Consider the following 20,551-nt stretch of genomic DNA (forward strand, 5'->3'; position numbering starts at 1 on the left):
TAGACTGAATGTGTAAGATGCAAGGAGGTTGGAACCTTGGGGATAGGGGGAAGTTCAGGTCACTTATTAGGAACACAGAATCATTACTGATCTAAATGTGAAAGGGACTTTAGAGTTAACCACTCACTTTACTGATGAGGAAACTGAAGTTAATTCTATCCCCTCTCTGCTCAAGGTTCCCTCATCTGAGGGTGGAAATGGTGCTATGTCTCTCTCAGTCTCTTCTTGGCCTGGTTGACCTTGGTTATAGTATGATTGATGATGATAGGGAGGTTGAATCAATAGCTGCTTTTCCAGGCCTTGTCCTCGTCTCCCTTCAGCAGGGGAGGAACCGAAGCTGGTAGTTGGGAGGCACATTGCCAAATCCACTCAGGCTAGGAGTGATGTCAATGCTATCAGGACCCATGGAGGAGCTCAGAGAGAAGTTCTGTAGGATGGTGGTGAAGAAGAGGAAAAGTTCCATCCTGGCAATGCCCTCTCCCAGACAGATTCGCTTCTCTATGGGTACAGAGAAGAGTGTCATGGAGGCCATTGCCAAGGGGACCCCACCCCCCAAGGACCATCTTGCAAGTGAAGTGCACAAAATACTTCCTTCACGTCCACCAGGTGACATCAGTAACATAAATGATTTCTCCCAATTCCCACAAAATCAAAGGTTGAGAGCTAAAAGGGACCTCAGCAGCCATCTATTCCAAGCCCAAGAGACCCAGGGAGTTGAAGTGATTTAGGGTCACAGTTCTTCAGCTGGAAGGGACCACAGAGGTCATCTGGTTCAAGTCCCTCATTTACACATGAAGAAATTGAGGCTGAGAGAAAGGAAGTGCCTTGAACAGAGTCACTTTGGGGGAAAATGAGAGGACTGAGAATTGGGCCAGCAACAAAATCCATGGCTTCTAGTATCTCTATAGAAATCCACATGGATGAGAAAGAAAGAGGAGGAGCCAGAGATTCCAATGCAAGGAGACAAAATGTGATCTCATGGGTACACTGAGGCTTGGAGACATGGAATGGATAACCAAAAATGTGCTAGCAGAAGGGTGGGTGCATCATATTCCAAAGGCATTATATATTAAGAAGATAAATTCATGTCACGGTATTCAGGAAATAAAGTGGAGACACACCTGGAGGGTATTTGCGTGAAGATCAATGGAGAGAAAGAGATATTGTTTCCTCTGCCAAACTCTGCCTTTGGCTGCCTTGAGAAAGGTTTGGTTTGACTGCTGACCTTCATGCTCAAAGAGGACTAAAATGATGTCACTATGTGAGGGTCAAGGTACAGTGTGTCTGACTGAGGGTGATCAGACCAAGAAACTCTTAGAAGGCTCTACCACAAATAGTCCATATGAATATTTGGAAGAAGTGTCTAATTTTGCATCTCTCATATTTCTTTTGAGCTACTGCAATTCTGCTTTGCTAATAGAGATATGATAAAGGATATATTGATAAAGGTAGATAAATATGAATAGATGTATTTGTCTTATTTAATATATGTATTATATTGTACTTAAATATAAATGCAAAAAGAGGCATAGTTTGTGTGCATGGGACATCTATGGGCCTTGGGGTTCCAATTTATCCAATATCCCCTATTTTTCCCAATGGCTCCTCATCTTCCAGGTCAGCCTGAAGTGAAAACCTATAGACAGAGACAGCCTAGGGCTGGTTGTCTTTAACTGGCCCTTCAGGGGAGGGTCCCCAGGGAGAGTCTCTGTGGGCCTTGTGGACAGTGCTTACCTGAAGAGAAGGGAATAAAGGCCTCACTCTTCTTCAGAGATCCCTGAGCATCCAAGAAATGGTTGGAGTCAAAGGCATAAGGTTTCTTAAAGTACCTGGGATCATACAGGGCTGTGCTCAGGACAGGGTAAACTTCAGTGCCCTGCCACAAGAGAGGGGTGTCACCAGAAGTGGAAATTGAGCATGACTAAATCTTCCCCATCACCCATGAGAGACCATCAAGGACCTCCAGATCCAGGTCATAACCTGGGCAAGCAGAGCCAATGCAAGGCAAAGCAGGTGTAGCTTAGCCTAGAGCCAAGGGCACATTGAAGGTTGAGATTGGCAGAGATGCTGGGCCAAGCCCCAAGTCACTGTAGGCACCAGGAGACCAGATCACCCTGAGGCACAACAGAACTTAGACCATTGGGGAATGAGGCAGGGGTAATAAGACTGCCCATCAGTTTCCATGGACCAACAAACATTGGAGTCTGGGATGATAAAGTCACAGCCATAGAGCGTATCTAATCCAACAACCCTACTGTAGAGATGAGGAGACTGAGGCACAGAGAGGTAATATCTCTGCCGCTAGATTCTGCTGTATCTAACCTTCTGCTATTCTTTGTTTAAGATCTAAATGCTGGCTCCAACTCTTTCAGTAACATATGTTCAATATATAAAGTCGGTCAATGAGAGAAACCTATTGTAAGGGGGATACAATTTTATCATTAAATTCTATTCTCCCCAGAGTTCAATATCTTCCCCCATAAAATAAGTGTCTTAGAATAGATCTCTAGGGTGCCCATCAGTGTCAACACTCTCTCTTTGTTTTCTTTATGAGCTCTTAGAATGCCAGCATTCTATTTTCAATGTTCTTTCCAACTCTGTAAATCTTTGCTCAATAACTCAAGGACCCTCCAAATTCTAGCATTCTTTGTTCTAACTTTCCTTTCTGCTTGGCATATTCTGTTCTATATTGTCAGAGCCCTTAGAACTCTGATGTTCTCTTTTCTATGTTATAAGCACCCTTCCACATTTGACTTTCTGTGTTCTAGGATGGAGTCTTCTGGTCATCAGTTACCTGGGATCTTGAGTTCCTTTATATGAGTTAGAAGTAAATGGCTCACTTTTTGTCATCCTGGGGAGGCTATTGGTCTCACCTTGGGAATGAGGTAGCCCCTGAAGGACGTGTCCTGGGTCACAGAATGGGGCAGACTCAAAGGGCTGAGGTCACTGAATCTCTGGATCTCATGGATGACAGCATCGGTGTAGGGCATTTTGGCTCGATCTTTGAGCTCTGGAAGACGGTTCCTCCCAATCACCCGGTCAATCTCTTCCTGGATTTTCTCTGGAACAAAGGAAAGTACATATAACCCCAGTTCATAGGAAGTGCCTCAGAAGGAAAACTGCATGCATACATGTGTGTATGTGTATGTACATACATGTATATACATTTTAAATAACTAAGTGAATTTATCTATTTAAATGGGGGTCAGAATAGCTGTGAGGTATCCTTAAGAGACAGCTTCCCATGGGAGAATTGAGCTGTTTAAAATTATCCATAGCACAGGAGAACAAAGGGAAAATGACTATATATATAGCCCTTAAGTCATATTACAGAGTCCTTTGCCTGAGATGGGGGCTTAGGAACTGAGGGTGAGGAAAACGGTCTTCTTGTTACCAATTACAACAGGCTCACTCCCTCCATCTGATCTCAACCTCCACTCAAAGCCTCTGTTTGTGTCCAATCTCTGGGCAGAAGGATCACTCCCTGGAGCTGCTCCCATTGACCCACCTGCCACCTGGGGGTACTTGAGAAGCAGGAGGCAGCCATAGCGCAAGGTGGTGCTGGTTGTTTTGGTGCCAGCAAAGAACAATGACAGGACAGTGATGATGAGGTTTTTGTAGTGGAACTCAGTGTTAGCAATGCCTTTTTCCTAGCGAAGAGAAGGAGGAAGGCAGGGAGAAAGGTGTAAGAAGTGGCACTTGAGCTGGGCTTTGAAGCAAACTAGGGATTTTATGAGGCAGCGGAACAAACAGATGGCATTCCAGGCATAGGCCACAGCTTGTCCAAAGGCAAGGAGGCAGGATGTGGAATCTCCTGTGAGCCAAAAGAGGAAACCTTGAAGGGCAGTTTGACAGCAATAGGAAATTCAAAGAGGACCAATGTAAGATATAGCTAAAAAGAGAAACACATTGCAAGCCTTCAGGTGTGAGACTGAGATTTTTTTAACTTTATTCTGAGGCAATAGGAAGCCCATGAATTTTCTTCGAGAGAGCACAGAAACAGTCAAGTCTATGCTTTAGGAATATCAATTTAGCAGCGATCCATCAGATTGCAAGCTCCTTGAGAGCAGAAATTGTATTGTTGACTCTCTTTGTATTGTCAATACATAGCACAGTGCCTGGCATATGATAGGGACTTAATAAATGCTTATTCACTGACTGACTGGGAGCTAGATTAGAGAGGGGGGAAGAGAAATTGGAAGTAAGGAGGCCAATTAAACAGCTATCCTGCTAAACCAGCTGAGAACTCTAAGGGCTTGAAGTAGAGGAAAAGTCATGTGAGTGGAACTTAGTACTGAGTTGACATAGAGGGTGAAATGGTAAGGCTTGGAACGTTATTGGATAAGGGGTGCAAGAGAGAATTGAGGATCAAGGCTGACTCTGAGGTTACAAAGAGGGATAACTGGGAAGTGGTGATGCCATCAATAGAAATAATGAAGACTGCAGGATGGATAGATGGGAAGAAGGAGAGGGGAACATGAGGTCCTTTTCTGGTATCTTCATTCTTTCATTTGATAAACAAAAAGAGGCAAAAGACAGTCCTGCCCTCAAGGTGCTTACAATCTAGTTCTGGAGTTTACAATCAGAGGTGTCTATGGGGTCACAGCTGCAGAAGGAGCTGTCCAGCAGGCACTTGGAAATGTAGGGTTGCAGCTCACAAGAGAAATAAAGGCTGGTTCTGCAGATTTGCCTCCAACCTCTACGTAGAAGGGGGGAAAGTAATGGAACAGTTAATGAGAACACCAAGGAAGGAGAGAGAGAGAAAGAGAAAGGGAGTGGGGCTCAGAAGAGACAGAGCCTTGTGAAAACCTTCTCTGCCTCTCTTTTTCCCTTACTGTGTTTATTCCTCCTTCCTTTTCTACACACTCTCTTCAGCTCTCTCTCATACTTTGTCTTCTCCTTCTAGACCTCCCTTTCTTTTCATCAAAATCTTTTGGTCTTTTTCCTTCTCTCTGTCCCTAGACACAAGTAAAAGGGTTGCTGGTCACCAAATTTCACCAAGAGAACAATTGGATTCCATCTTCTCTTTCTCCCTCCCTCACCCCCTCATCAATCTTTCCCTCTCCATTCTCCCTCCTTCACCTCTATCTCTGTCTCTGTCTCTCTCTCTGTCTCTGTCTCTCTCCCTATCTCTCTGTCTCTCTCTGTGTGTCTGTGTCTCTGTTGCTCTCTCTCTCTCTCTCTCTCTCTCTCTCTCTCTCTCTCATTCTCTTTCTCTCTCTCTCTCTCTCTGTCACACACACACACACACACACACAAACACATATACACATGTGGTTTCAGTACTTGGAGGGGAAGGGAGGGATTGCCCACCTTCTCCATATGGAGCAGGTGCACATCAATAAAGTCTCAAGGGAAACTGGGGTCCAGGCTCACTTTGTGCTTCTCCACCTTGTCAGCAATAAAGGCATTGACAAGTGTCAGGTTGTTGTAAGCACGCCAGTGGGGACCAGGAAAGAACTTCAGGAAACCTGGAAATAGCTCAAACAGCTGATGTGGAAGAAGAGGGGAAGAGAGAATAGGATAAGCCCCCTAACTTCCACTGGTGACAGCATTCCTCCAAGCTTGGGCCACCCTTCCCACGTCACTTCTTCAATCTACCTGCTCTCTGTATCCTCTCCCTCTCTATTTCTTTCTGCCCACTCCTTCCTGTGTCCCTACCAGCTATTTCTCTGTTTTCCTTTCCCTGTGTCCTCCCTCCCCTGTGTCCCTGTGTCCCTTCTCTGGGTTCCTGCACTATGATGTCCTCCAATGCCCTCAATTCTTCTATGTCTCCACTTCTGTCTTCCTTTCCTTTTCCCTCTCCCTGTGTCACTCTATCCCTGTTATCCCAAGCCCCACCTGGCCCCAAAAACAGCTTGTTATGACAAAAGTGTCAGTGAACTTGTGCAGCAGGCCCTGGAACTGCTCATCATCATAGGAGAAGCGTTCATCAAACACAATGGAGCAGATAATATTGCCCGTGATGGGGTTGAAGATGTTGGTGGGCTCCAACAGTGCTCCTGGGGAAAGGAAAGAACAGAAAAGTTGTGGAGGGAAGGGGTAAGAGTGGAGAAAAGAGGTTCAGGAGGTCAGTGAGAACTTCCCATGTCTCCAGTGTTATTGCTTCTTTATTCCTCTCTTTCCATGTTTCTGCCTCTGGATAATTGCTATGCTTCTAAGATTGTACCAACAACCACCACCACTCCCCCTCAACTCAGCATCTGGGAAAGGAAGTTCCTTTCTGTCCCCCGGGTCTTGCCCCAATCCTTTATGCCTCCCTGGTGGTCAGTTTCTCTTTTGTTCTCTTTCTCATCTTCTGTCTCTGGGCCTGTCTCTTTAGTTGTCAGTATGTCTCTCTGTATACTTCTCTTTCTTGATGTGTCTCCCTGAATGTCTTTATCTCTCTCTTCTCTAATTGTGCCTGCATCCTTTTTCTCACCCTTGGATTTCCGGAGCTCCTCAATCAGACAGTGGGCCTCCTCTTGGACCCGTTCTTCAATGCTTCGCTTCCCCATGCCAAAATCTCGAAGAGTGGCCAGGGAGAATCAGCGCAAGGCCTTCCATGTATCACCACTGGCAAAGACAAAATGGGATGGGGTTTGGGAAGCTGCCATAGTGGCATCCTTCCTTCCTCAAATCTCTCTTCCCTTGTCTTCTTCTTATTCTACTTTCTAATCATTCTCCTCTGTCCACCTTGATCCTCCTCTTTCTTTACCCTTACCTGTCTCCTTTTCTTATCCTCAAAGTCTGAAGTCCCTCCTTCCTCGAGCCTCACCACCACCTTGTCACTCTTCCCCAAACCCTGACATGTCATGGCCCACGCACCCTGCCCCTAGACAACTAAATCAAGAGTTGAGATGGGTGCTCGGCCCCTGAACTCCTCAGCCTTCTCCACCAGGGCCTCCTTCACAGCCTCAGGCCCACATAGCACAACCACAGGTCGAGGGCCCAGGAACATCATAAATACATTGCCATACTTGTCCCAAAGCTATGGTGGGGAAAAGTCACACCCCATTAGATCCCAGCTGGCACAATGCATTCCCCTCTGTATAATGGAAGACTATGTATACAAATAATAGGTATGTGGGGCCCCTTTTAGCTCTAACCATTTACGTTTTGTGTTCTAAATTCCTTCCCAACATTCCATGACTTAAGATCCCTCCCAACTCTTGACATTCTGTGTTCCAAGGTCTCTTCCAGCTCTGATATTCTATGCTCTACATTCAAAAGGCCCTTCTAGATCAGACATTCCATGTTCTAAAGGCCCTTCCAGCTCTGATTCTATGTTTCTAAGATTATACCCAGAACCACCCCCCCATCCCCATCCCACCCTGCCAGTTCAGCATCACAGGCAGAGAAGTTCCTCTCCTCCACCAGGATCTGGCCCAATGCTTCACTGGTAGTCCAGTAAATGGTTGATGATCTGAACAGACTTAGTGGAGGACCAGCTCGAAGGGAAAGATTGTCTTCCTCTCCTCCATCCCTGGCAGATCATATATTCTCCTAACAGTTAGGACTCCAATGATCCCATTTGCTTTAACTTCACTTCTTTGGAAATTGACAGGGATGTTAAAGAAGAGAGACAGAGCAGAATCAATATAATAAAAATGACAGTTTTACCTAATCTACCTCTTCAGTGCCATCCCAATTAAATTACCAAAAATTATTTTATTGAACTAGAAAAAAAATTCATTTGAAAAAACAAAAGGTCAAGAATAGCAAAGGAAATCATGTTTAAAAATGTAAAAGATGGAGTGTCAGATCTTAAACTGTATTTTAAGGTGGTAATTATCAAAACTATCTAGCACTGGCTAAAAACTAGAATCATGGATCCATGGAATACAGTAGGCATAAAATACATACTAGTACACGATGATAGTAACTTCATGTTTGATAAACATAAAGATCTGAGATTTGGGGATAAGAACTTGCTATTTGGTGGAAATTGCCAGGACAACGGTTTATGAAATTACATTTCTTTGTGCTTAAAGACTGGTGTTCATGCTTACATACACATACAGCAGTGATGGTGGAGAAATACAATGTTAAAGGGCTTTTGTCTTTACTTGCCGCAATTAAACATATGTTTCTGTAATAAAAGGAGAAAACAACAATTTTAAAATCAAACATTCTAACACAATACAATCCAAAGATACACTAATTTTATACTTACATGCCAAGAAATGGTGACAGGAAAATATTAAAGTCCTTATTTTCCGTAATTAAGCTATTATGTTTCTGTAAGAGCAGAAAACTTTGTATGTACAGTAAAAACACTGCAATTCATTATAGACAAGTCTTGAACCTGAGCTGAGGTGTTTCTGGCAGTATTCCTTGGCCTTTCATGGCGTGACAGCTTGCACAGATTAAAGTGCACATCCTTTGTGTTCAGAATCAAAGATGCAGTGAAGTCACACAATCCAACATGGCCAAGTGCTGCCAGATGCACCGCAAATTCATTATGTATTTGATTTTGAATTAATTTTTGGTTCTTGTGTGTTCATAAACATTTTAGTGTTACCGAGTTTTTGAGATCCCTCCCCCCACCCACATTCAGTCACATACATGCAGAGTGAAGTCAGCAGAGCCAGGATAACAATAAATAGAGTTCTGCAGCAATGTCAATGAAAAGAACAACAAACCAAAAAATTATAGCAAATGAAACAAAAATATAAGGAACCAACAGCACTTGAATGGAAAGACAGAGGAAGACAATCCCAAGCTACCCCTTCATAAAGGTGTAAGGTTCACAGAGGATGGCACAGGACCAACCAGCATGGCATGTCCACATCAAAGAAAATGCTGTGCTCTATGAGCAAAGCAGAATTGTAGTAGCTAAAAAAGAAACCTGGGATACGGAGATATAGAGCCATCTCCACTCCAAATGTTCCCATGGACTATTTGTGCCTGACCTCTGGTAAAGCCTTCCAAGTTCATACTGATCTGATCAGCCACAGCCAGACACGCAGTATATCGACCCCAACATAGGGATGTCATTTTGTTCCTCTTTGAGTATGAAGAATAATAGCTAACAATGCAAAAGTTTTCAGATTTTTTCCACTCTTCTTTTTCTTTTTTCTTTTTTGTATCTTTTAAAAATTCTATTTGTTATATGGGATGACTTTCTGGAAAAGGAAGGGAGAATGATACTAGAGATAACTATGGTGTTGTAAAAAGTAGAAGACATCAATAAAAATGTATTTCTAAAGAAACTGCATCTGATGGATCTAAACTTATTTCTCCCAAACATTTTGGTTGCCTCTGTCCTTGGAATTCCCTTGTGCCCTTTCTTTCAAGGTGTGAGGGCTCAGGAGAGCTCTGGAGGCAACATGGGAGAGAGTGGCCTTTCCTAGAGCAGGCTTGAATCCCAACTCATTGTGAAATAGTTTCTCTCTCTAGCTGGGGGCATTATCTCAAATCCTCAGAATGTTTCACAGCTTCACTTCCAATGGCAAAATTGCTATGAACTTGGACCATGACCTTAATCTGTTGCAACCTTCTAATGGTGACAAATTAAAGGATGATGACATAGTTCATTTTTTATTTTAAATTTATTCTTTTAGACATATAAACCCAGAGGTTTCTCTTTTGGAGCTCTGAGCCACAGCAGGAGTAGGCAAGCCATTGTTATGAGCTCCCTGGCTTTGAAGAAAACCCAGATGTTTATGCTTCTCTGGACCAAAAAAATCCAGACTCTGCGTTTGACCTGGAAAATCTGGCAACAGCAGGAATGGATTTATTTGATGCTGCAACGGAAACAACCAGTACCACTTTAAGATATGGCCTGCTTCTCCTCCTGAAGCACCCAGAAGTACAAGGGCACAACTGTGCTCCCATCACTTTCCTCTGTCTTGTTTGACCCAAAAGAATTCCCCAACCCACATCAGTTTGACCCAGGGCACTTCCTGAATGAGGATGGCAGTTTTAAGAAGAGTGAGTACTTCATGGCTTTTTCTATAGGAAAACAGATATGTTTAGGAGAGGGCCTGGCTAAGATGGAATTGTTTTTGTTCCTGGTCACCATTCTGCAAAACTTTACCCTCAAGAGTACCATTGATCCAAAGGAAATCAACATCAAGCCATGTTCTAGTGGACTTCTCACAATTCCTCCAAAGTTCCAGCTCTGTGTTATTCCCCGCTAAGGATGAAAAAGTCACCCTTCAAATCCACCTTATTCTTTTCTCACCAAGATCCTAAATTTTCTCTCTTGAAATTAACCAACCCCACTAAGGGGAAATGTAATAGTTATCATTGTCTTTTAATAGGTTCCAATTCTTATACACATGTACAAGGAGAGGTAATAGATTAAAGAACTTCTTGTATACCTTCATGTCTGGGAATAGCATTATAGAATGGCATTGAAGGAACCTAATCATCTTCAGGCTTTAAATCATGCTGCATATTTAGTTCAATAAAGGCTGGTTCACTTGTTCACATTGGAAAAAAATTTATTCTTTTATTCAGTTTTAGTTTTCAACATTTCCTTTTATAATATGTTGAGATCTAAATTTCCCCCTGCCTCCATTCCCCTTTCCTCAGAACAGCATGCAATCTGATATAGGCTATACAATTATGACCATATTCAACATATTTCCACATTAGCCATCTTATAGTACAATAGTATTCCATTGTAATCACATACCACAACTTGTTCAGTGATTCCCAAATATGTAATTCTTTCCCCCAGAAAAGTGCTGCTATAAATGTTTTTGCATGTATATATATATATATATATATATATGTACGTATATATATATATATATATATATATATGTACGTATATATATATATATATATGCATGTATATATATGTATATGTGTGTGTGTGTATCCTTTTCCTTTTTGTTTTTTTATCTCTTTTGGAATTGTATCAGTAAGGCAAATATCACAGTATCAATGGTGACATGAATATGCCTGTATAGTTCTGCATTGCAGAATATAAGAGACTCTCCATATAGAAGGCAGAAGTAAAACATTTATTCCGACACCAGAGGATCAAATCCCAAAACTAATAACTCCAATTCAATATAGCAGCAATTATATCCCAAAATCAGTTTGTCCACTTCATTATAACAACAAAGAACTTAAAACACAATATCACAGCAGGGAACCAAGCCAACCCATAACCTTCCCCTCTGCTGAGGCCTTCCTGTAAACACTCACTCACAAACCTAGCTGTCTGCTTGCCTCTGCCCTCTCCAACCAAAGTTCTGAGAGAGAGCTCAATGGCTACTCTGAAAGTATATATACCCTTTTTAGAGCCCAAGAGCTTCACAACCTTCCTGACCTAATTAGCAAAAGGGCGGACCTTCCTACAAGAAAGCCTCACCTAATCAAACTTCCCTTAACTAGCTCCACCTAAGACCTCTTAATGGGATTAATGGGTGGGGGAAGATCTTCAATCACATTAACACCACAGGGATACAGACCTATCTGTGGTATTGCTAGGTCAAAGGCCATGCATGCTTTTATAGCCCTTTGGGCATAATTCCAAATTACTCTACAGAATGGTTTGTAGAAAACCTTACACCTAACTTTTCTCTCTCTCTCATTTATTCATAAATTTTTCACCTATCCATAAGTCTGATAAGTAATATGTTCTTCTAATTTTCTCATGAAATCTCTCTTTATATCTAGGTCATTTATCCATTTGACATTATTTTGGTGTAAGATATTGTTCTATGCCCAATTTCTGCCATATTGCTTTCCAGTTTTCCCAACAATCTTTACCAAATAGTAAATTCTTTCCCAAATTCTTAAGCCTTTACACTTGTCAAATGCAAAGTCATTAAGTTTATTTGCTGCTGTAAATATGTCTACTGTATTCCATTGGTCTAGCTTTCTATTTCTCAGCAATACCAGATAGTTTTGATCATTGCTGCCTTATAATATAGTTAAGATCTAGTACCACTAAACCTCTTTCCTTTACATTTTTCATTATTTCCTTTGATATTCTTGACTTTCTGTTCTTTGAAATGAATTTTGTTATCTTTTTTTCTAATGCAGCAAAATAAGTTTTTTTAATAATTTAAGTGGGATGGCATTGAATATATAAATTGGTTTGTATAAAATTGACATTTTTATTATATTGGACCCACCCATAAGTAATTGATATTTCTCCAATTATTTAAATATGGTTTTCTTTATATAAAAAGTTTTTATTTATAATTTTGTCTATAAAGTTCCTGGGTTTGTTTAGGTAGGTGTAGTCCCAGGTATTTTATACTGTCTAGAGTTATTTTAAATGGAGTATCTTTTACTACCTCTTTTTGCAAGATTTTGTTTGTGATACAGAGCAATGCTGATGATTTATGTGGACCTACTTTATATCCTATTACTTTTCTAACATTATTAATTGTTTCAACTAACTTTTTAGTTGTATACTTCGGATTTTCCAAGTATACCATCATATCATCTGCAAAAAGAGATAATTTTATTAACTCATTCCCTATCCTGATGCCTTTTGTTTCATTATCTTCTCTTATTGCTATTGATAGGATTTCCAATACAATATTAAATAATACTGGGGAAAGTGGGCATCCTTTTCTCACACCTGATCTTACAGAGAATGCTTCTAGTTTGTCCCCATTACAAATAATGCTTGCTGATGATTTCAAACAAACATTTTTTTTATCAACAAAAGGAAAAATCCATTTATGCCAATACTTTCAAGTGTTTCTATGAGAAATGAGTGTTGAACTTTATCAAAAGCTTTTTCTGCATGCATTGACATAATCAAATGATTTTTTTAAACTTGTAATATTGATGTAATCAATTCTGTTAATACTTTACTTATGCTAAACCATCCCTGCATTCCTGGTACAAATCCCACTTGATCATAATATATAATTTTTGTGATATATTGCTGTAATCTCTTAACTAGTATTTTATTTAGGATTTTTGTATCCATATTCATTAATGAAATTAGTCTATAACTTTCTTCCTCTGTTTTTACTCTTCCTGGTTTAAGTATCAAGATTACATTTGTTTCATAAAAGGAATTTGATAGAATCCTTTCTTTACCTATTATTCCAAACAATTTATTTAATATTGAATTAGTTGATCATTAAATGTTTGATGGAATTCACTTGTAAGGTCATCTGGTCCTGGTGCTTTTTTCTTTGGAAGCCCGTTTATGCCCTATTCAATTTCTTTTTCTAAAATAGGTCTATTTAGATATTCTATTTCTTCTTCTAATAATTTAGGCAATTAGTATTTTTGTAAATATTCTTCCATTTCACTTAAATTGTTAATTTATTAGCATTTAGTTGGGCAAAATAATTCCTTATAATTGCTTTAATTTCAGCTTCATTAGTGGTATATTTGCCCTCTTCATTTTTGATACTAGTGATTTGGTTTTCTCCTCTTTTTAAATCAAATTAACCAATTGTTTATCTATTCATTTGCTTTCACATAAAACTAACTCTTAGTTTTATTTATTAATTCAAAAGGTTTTTTACTGTCAACTTTACTAATCTCACCTTAAACTTTTAAGATTTCCAATTTAGTGTTTAATTGGGTATTTTAATTTGGTTTTTTCTATTTTTTTCAGTGGGTGCCCAATACATTAGTCTGAACTTTCCCTATTTTATTGATGTAAGCATTTAGAGATATAATTTTTCCTCTGATCACTGCTTTTGCTGTATCCCATAGGCTTTGCTATGTGGTCTCTTTATTGTCATTCTCTTTAATGAAATAATTGATTATATCTATGATTTGTTCTTTAACCCACTCATTCTTTAAGATTATGTTGTTTAATTTTTAATTAGTTATTAATCGGTGATTCTCTGGTCCTTTATTAAATATAATTTTATTGCATTATGATCTGAAAAGTATATTTTTAATATTACACATTTTCACTATTAAGTATAAAAATTTTTATGTACTAATATATGGTCAGTCTTTGTAAATGTACCTTGAACTTCAGAGAAAAAATGCATTCTTTTCTATTTCCATTTAATTCTCTCCAGATTTTATGTGTTTGTGTGTGTATGTGTCACATCTAGCTTATCTAAAATTCTACTCACTTCCTTAACTTCTTTCTTATTTATTTTTGGTTAGATTTATCTAGTTCTGAGAGGAGAAGATGAAAATGCCCTACTATGATAGTACTACTATCTATCTCCACCTGTAATTCATTTAACATTTCTTTTAAAAATTTAGATGCTATGGTATTTGGTGCATATAGGTTCAATATTCACATTGCTCCATTGTCTATGGTACTTTTTATCAAAATGTAGTTACCTTGTTTATCTCTTCTGATTAAATCTATTTTAGCCATAACTTTGTCTGAGATCACAATTGCTACCCTTGCCTTTTTGCATCAGATGAAGCATAATAAATTCTACTACAATCCTCCATTTTAACTCTGTGTGTATCTCTCATTCTTAAATGTGTTCCTTGTAAGCAACATAATGTTGGATTCTGATTTTTAATCAATTCTGCTATCCGTTTTTGTTTTAGGCATGAGTTCACACACAAAGTTATAGTTACTATTCGTGAATTTCACTCCATCTTATTTTTACTCACTACTTTCCTTCTCATCCTCTCTTCTTACTCGATCCCTGTTGCCTTATCTTCTCCCTTTACCCTCTTCTTCCTTATTTTACCCACACCTCCAAAAGTTCCTCCCTTATCATCTCTCTCCTTAATCTTAATCTATACACTCTTCCAAAAGTCCCTTTCTCACCCTCTTCTCCAGTCTTCTCACCTCTCTGGAAGTTCAAAAGACTTCTAAATCTCTCCAGATGTACATACCTCCTCTTCAACCCAGATGAAAATAAGGTTGCTACATCAGCAACCTTCCATACCCACCTACTTGCTCTGTATTAGTTCTTCCTTTCACACCCTATTTTAATGAGATAATTGCTCCTTTTATCACAGTCTGAACTTTAAACAGGTTGAGGTTGTTTCCTGGGCATTTCTCCTCATTTGGATTAGGATGAAAACAATAACAACAAAAAACCTGTCAAAATGCTAGAAAAGCAAATACAACATGTATTAATAAGAGAAGATTTGCTATAATGACCATAGGAAGGGTGTGGCATCTAGGTCTGAAATGAATGTGCAATGAATATTGCAGCAGAAGCTGAGTGGCTAGAAAGGGGTCATCTTTTTACTTCATGTAAAGATCCAAGGAACCATTCTCCAGGCACTATTTCCAGATCTCCTGAGGGCAAAACCCCAGCCACTAGGGTATGCATGCTGTCTCTTCTTCATAGCTCTTTTGAAAGCTTTGAAACACTCTAAAACTCTTTCCTCCCGTCCCCTCTCCCTCCTAAATATACCAGTAGTCCTGGTTAGAAATTGTATAAAAGGGGCAGCTAGGTGGTGCAGTGAGTAGAGCACCAGCCCTGGAGTCATGAGGACCTGAGTTCAAATCTGGCTTCAGACACTTGACACACTTACTAGCTGTGTGACCTTGCATAAGTCATTTAACTCCGATTGCCCTGCCTTCCTCCCTCAAATAAATAAATAAATATTTTTAAAAAAATTTATGAAGTAGATAAATTTGTTGTCATTATAACTCCCATCATCTGGCCATTGACAACTAGGGTTTTCAGCAGTATGTCCATTCCACACATGGCACAGAGATATTAAGTATGCTTGACAGTAAGGGGTCTAGATAGTTTACCAGGTTGTGAATGCTTTCTCTTCTCCTCTCTACCTACTGACTGTGTTGGTAAGCAAAATGGGCTCTTAGCACTTAGTTCAACCAAGTGCCCTTGAGGAGTTTGGCTTTTGTTTCCTTTGAGTAATTCAGTGTATTTCATTGAGTCTTACTAGGTGCTAACCCCAGGCCCAAACCCCTAGTAGGTATAAAACCTACTTGGGTGTGGATTGGTAACTAAGGTGGGCCCCAAGGTGGGGCTAACTGAGGGGAGGTGCTAACTCCAGAACCAATTATAGGAGCCTAAGTTCTGGTCATTCAGATGACATTTGATGACATCTGAAATATTTTAAGAAGAGAAGACAGAGCCATTTGCGCAGGGCTCTCACTCTTGGTGGCGTGTGGAGACTCCAGGCAGCTGTAGCTAAGAAGCCCTCCAGCTTGTAAACCCAGATGCTAGGACTTTGTTAAACTCTGGTAACTACGTATTGGGATTTGAATCAGACAAGGTCTGTCTGTTGATGTTTGTACTTTGTATTTTGCTCTGAAGTTCAGGGTGCTGGTTTTTCCCCCTGAACTAAGTGAATGATATTTGTATGCTGAATTAAAGTAAGTTTGCCAACCTCTTAACATTGCTTTCCTTACTAAAGCAGATCAAAAGAACCTGTGCTTTTGCAGTATGCTGGTAGCATTCTTGTTGCTGGGCTTGTGTTGGTCTTTTACCCCCCACAACAGCTGCTAGCCGGATTGTTGAAACACTGACATCCCTGGATCCCCTTAGGTCCCAATTAAAATCTTTTCTTTTACTGGAAGCCTTCTCCAATCTATTTTATTTCAAGTGACTTCCCTCTGTTAATTATTGCCTATTTATTCTATTTATTGCTTGTTTTATACATATTTGTTTGCAAATTGTTTCTCCCACCAGAGTGTATTCCCCTGAAGGGCAGGTACTGTCTTTTGCCACTTTTTGTATCTCCAATTCTTTGCACAGTGTCTGGAACATTATCCATTAATTGACTTCTCCTGGTACGGCTCTTACCCACCAGACTCTCACTGGGATGAAGGAGGGAACAAAAATTAAGTCAAAAGTAGAAAACAACCAGTATCACTAAAAGGCAAAGGAAGTATATATTTTTCAACTTAAGGATGTAAAATAACAAAATTATTTCCACCACCGAGCCCTGCAATCTTGTATTTTTCCAGTGTCCTGGACTGCTTTGGCAATCAGTCTGATGAAGCTGATAGACTCTAGAACATTTTAAAGTGCATTAAATAAAATGTTTACAAAGGACAGCAATTCTGTTGAAATAGGGATGTAAGTTTTCCCATTTAACTTCATTAAAAACCTAGATGAGAAATACCCTCAGTGATACTAGGCTGCCTCCATTTAGCCCACTCAAGCAGCTTCAGAGATGTTCAGAGATCCAGTCCCATGTCCTGAACATATTCTGCTCCCAAAATCTGGAGACACTGAAACATCAGGAGGCAAGTAAGGCAAGCAACAAACATTTATTAGATGCTTACTATGTACCAGGCACTGTGCTAAATGATGGGGTTACATAGAAAGACAAAAAGGAAAATAGTCCTTACCCTCAAGGAGCTTACATTCTAACAGGGTAACATAACACACAAAAGAAAGCTGAAAAACTGGAAGTAGTAAGGAAAGGGGAAGTGAAGGTGCCCACATTGGGGAATGCTTTTTTTTAATCTACACAGTCAAACATCTGATAGGAAGGGAATGAAGGCTGGCTGACTTGAGACCCTGAAATGGGGAAACATGAGGAGGGAGAAAGAGACTACCTTTCCTCACCCACATCATCCATCCAAAAGTTAATCCAGAAACCAAGTACATTTGAGACAATCTGCTTTCTACCTCCTCATTCTGAGGAATGTCCCCTTATCCCTACCTCAAAGGCTGGTCCTGATGAAACACCCTCTTCAGTCTTATGATGATGTGACTTTAACCATGAAAATAAAGCACACCATTTTGGTGTTTCCACTTCAATAGATTCCATAAAATACCTGGGGGATTTGTAGTTGAATGACTTCTAATAATTACTATATTTTCCTTTCAATTAACAAAAAATTATTTTCTCTCCCTTCCACCTCCCGCCCTACAATTAAACATAAAGTGAAATAATCACTATTATCTCTGCATCATTTTCTCATTGATCCTATTCACAGTCAATTGTGGTTGTCCTGTAACTGCTTAAGTCATGGTTCTCTGTCTCCAAACCGGGTTCAGAATTCAGCTAGCCTGTAATGGCCTATAAGTTTAAAAATCCAGCTCTCCTGCTAATCACGAGTTTCTTCTTGCCTCAAGGAATTTAGCAGACCTTGAGGGACACATGGATTACAAGGGAGTTGGGTTTAATATCTTTACACCACTAAGCTTAGATGTATGGTTTGCTATCCAAAAGTCTGGCTTGCTATCTTGCACCTGGATTCAAACAGTGAACACTTCTTAGTCTCAGGAGAGGAAGGGATTGTGACTAGCTCTCACTACCAATCTTCCAACTAATCATACTGTTCTCTGTGCCTCAGGTCTGTAGCCAACCTTGTGCATTCAACCCTATGAATGTCACCTACACTGTTCTGTTCTTTGTTTGGTACTCCCCAAAACCTACAAAAGAGGAGCTGTCCCTCTGCTTGGAGTCCTTGGAATAACTGGAGGCAAACCATTTGTCCGTTTATTACAGGCAACATTCCCCTTTTAATAAATGTTATTTTGTTCATAAAATAGCCTCAGTTTATCCTTTTGTTAAATTTCACTCACAACAAAAGGAAAACAAAGCCCTTGAAACAAATTATACTCAAACAGAACAGATTCCCACATTGGGTTCAGTGCTTACCTAAATGGAATGGAATAAAGGCCTCACTCTCCTTCAGAGACCCCTCAGCACTCAAAAAATGATTGGGGTCAAACAGGCATAAGGTTTCTTAAAGAATTTGGTTTCATACAGGACTGTGCTCAGGGCAAGGTACACATCAGTGCCCTGCCACAAGAGGTGGAGGGGGTCACCAGAAGTAGAAAGTGAGCTCCACTATATCTTCCCCATCTCCCAAGGACACACCATCAAGGCCCTCCTGAGCCAGGTCATAACCTGGGAAAACAGAGCCATGGGAAGGCAAGGCAGATGTAGCTTACTCTGGAGAGAAGGGCACACGAAGGCTGAAATTTGCAGAGTTGCTGGGCCAGGCCCCAAGTCACTATAGGAACATGAATAGGAAAGAAGGCAGCAGATTGTGTATTCCAGGTTAGGGTTTATCAACACATACTCAACAACAGGTTGAGAGAGGAAGAGATTCAAGTGCAAGAAATAGTGTAGAGTTTAAGTGATTCACCAATGGGTCAAGATAGGGAGGGTAGAAAACCATAATGGGGGTGAGAGGTGTGGAGATGATCTGAGAAGGAACTGGGGAGTGTGGAGATTGGAAGTCAAGGTAAGGATAAAGAACTGGCTTAGAGGTCAGGAGGCAGAAAAGGCAGAAAGAAAAATAGAATGATAAAGATTATCAACAGATAAAGGAATTTCAGAGCTCATGAATTCCATGGAAGTAGACCACCCAGACTTATGGGTGATTGCAAGATCAAGGTATAACCACCTATCTGTATAGATGAGTAGATTGCAGAACCAGAAAGTTAGTGTTTGATGGAGCATTAACATGGATATCAAAATTATATAGTAGGAGGGCAGGATTAGGGGAGGAGAGACAGATAGTAAGCCAGGCAATCAACACATGGAGGAAGGAAGAGGAATCTCCTGGGAGGCGGTAGACAACAGGCACCAGAATTTTGATTGACTGATAAATATGGATTGAATGAACTTCAAAGAAAGATAGGTTGCTGAATGGTGATAGTAGAGACAGAATCTGGAAGTGGTGATGGGGAGCAATTCTCCCACTGTGACCAATGAGTCAAAGGTTATGAAGAAGAAGTACAAGACATAGTAACCAGAGAAACTATGTCATGAGGATGGAGCAAGGGTTCAGTGAGTTGCAGAAGATGGGGAGAGTAAGAAACAAAATGGAAGATGAACACAAGTTTGTTAATTATAGCAACAACATTCCAGAGAGCACAGTGGGAGTGGGAGTGGTAGGTGGATTTGGAGTGGGATGTTGGTGTGGTAGGGTTGGGGAAGGAAAGAAAGAGCCCTTTGAGAGAGCCCAGTCTACAGGAGAAACTCAACCTTTCCCTGGGGAGTTCCCAACAGAGAATGAGTCTTGTTATTTCTGTCCAAATTGGCTTCAAAAACAGCATACCCTTCCAAGGATTTCACAATCATGATTGAGCAGAGTACGTTGGGTGGAAACTTTCCTGGCTTGTGTCTCCTCCTTCCCCTCCCTCATCAGCCCACCAGTTACATGAAAGGAGTGAGTTGTAAAGATTTCAAAGAATGGAGGTCAGAAATCTACCTGGGTAGGAGCCCAGAGGCATATAGCCCTGTCCCATAGCTCAGTCCCATAGTGAGGACTGAGCAGGTGGATGCCAGGCTGGTACATGGAGAACCAGGGATAGAAATTAGGTGAGACTTCATTAGAGACTTAAAGCTGTAGGGGGGGCGGGACAGGGATAACCAGGTTCTCTGCTCTGAGGGATAGTCAAAATGCTTCCCACTGCCCCACATCATCTGCTGGAGAGGAAATGAGGACATGCACCACTCTCTTTTCCTTGGAAAATCAGAGGATCCTTGGTGTGGAATGTCACAGACATGACCTTTGCATCTCTTGGTTTAATTGTTTTCTTTTGTTACAAGGAAAGGCTCATGGGAACAGAGGACAGGGGATGATATTCAGAAATTACTAGGATATAAAACCAAAATCCATCAATCACATTTTTAACTGCTTTATTTGAAGAGTACAGTATGGGAAAGAATGATCATGTTTGTATGCCCAGGGCCTAACATGTTGCTATGCATACAACAGGTGCTTATTAATCACTTCTGAAAGTAAAGAACT

General features: G+C 40.4%; 1 pseudogene; it reads right to left on the reverse strand.

The window, feature by feature from the left end:
• Positions 1–316: 316 nt before the first annotated feature.
• On the reverse strand, positions 317–10,313 carry LOC118836339 (annotated as a pseudogene).
• Positions 10,314–20,551: the final 10,238 nt, after the last annotated feature.

This window comes from Trichosurus vulpecula, chromosome 2 (assembly GCF_011100635.1).
Source record: "Trichosurus vulpecula isolate mTriVul1 chromosome 2, mTriVul1.pri, whole genome shotgun sequence".
NCBI classification, from domain to species: Eukaryota; Metazoa; Chordata; class Mammalia; order Diprotodontia; family Phalangeridae; genus Trichosurus; species Trichosurus vulpecula.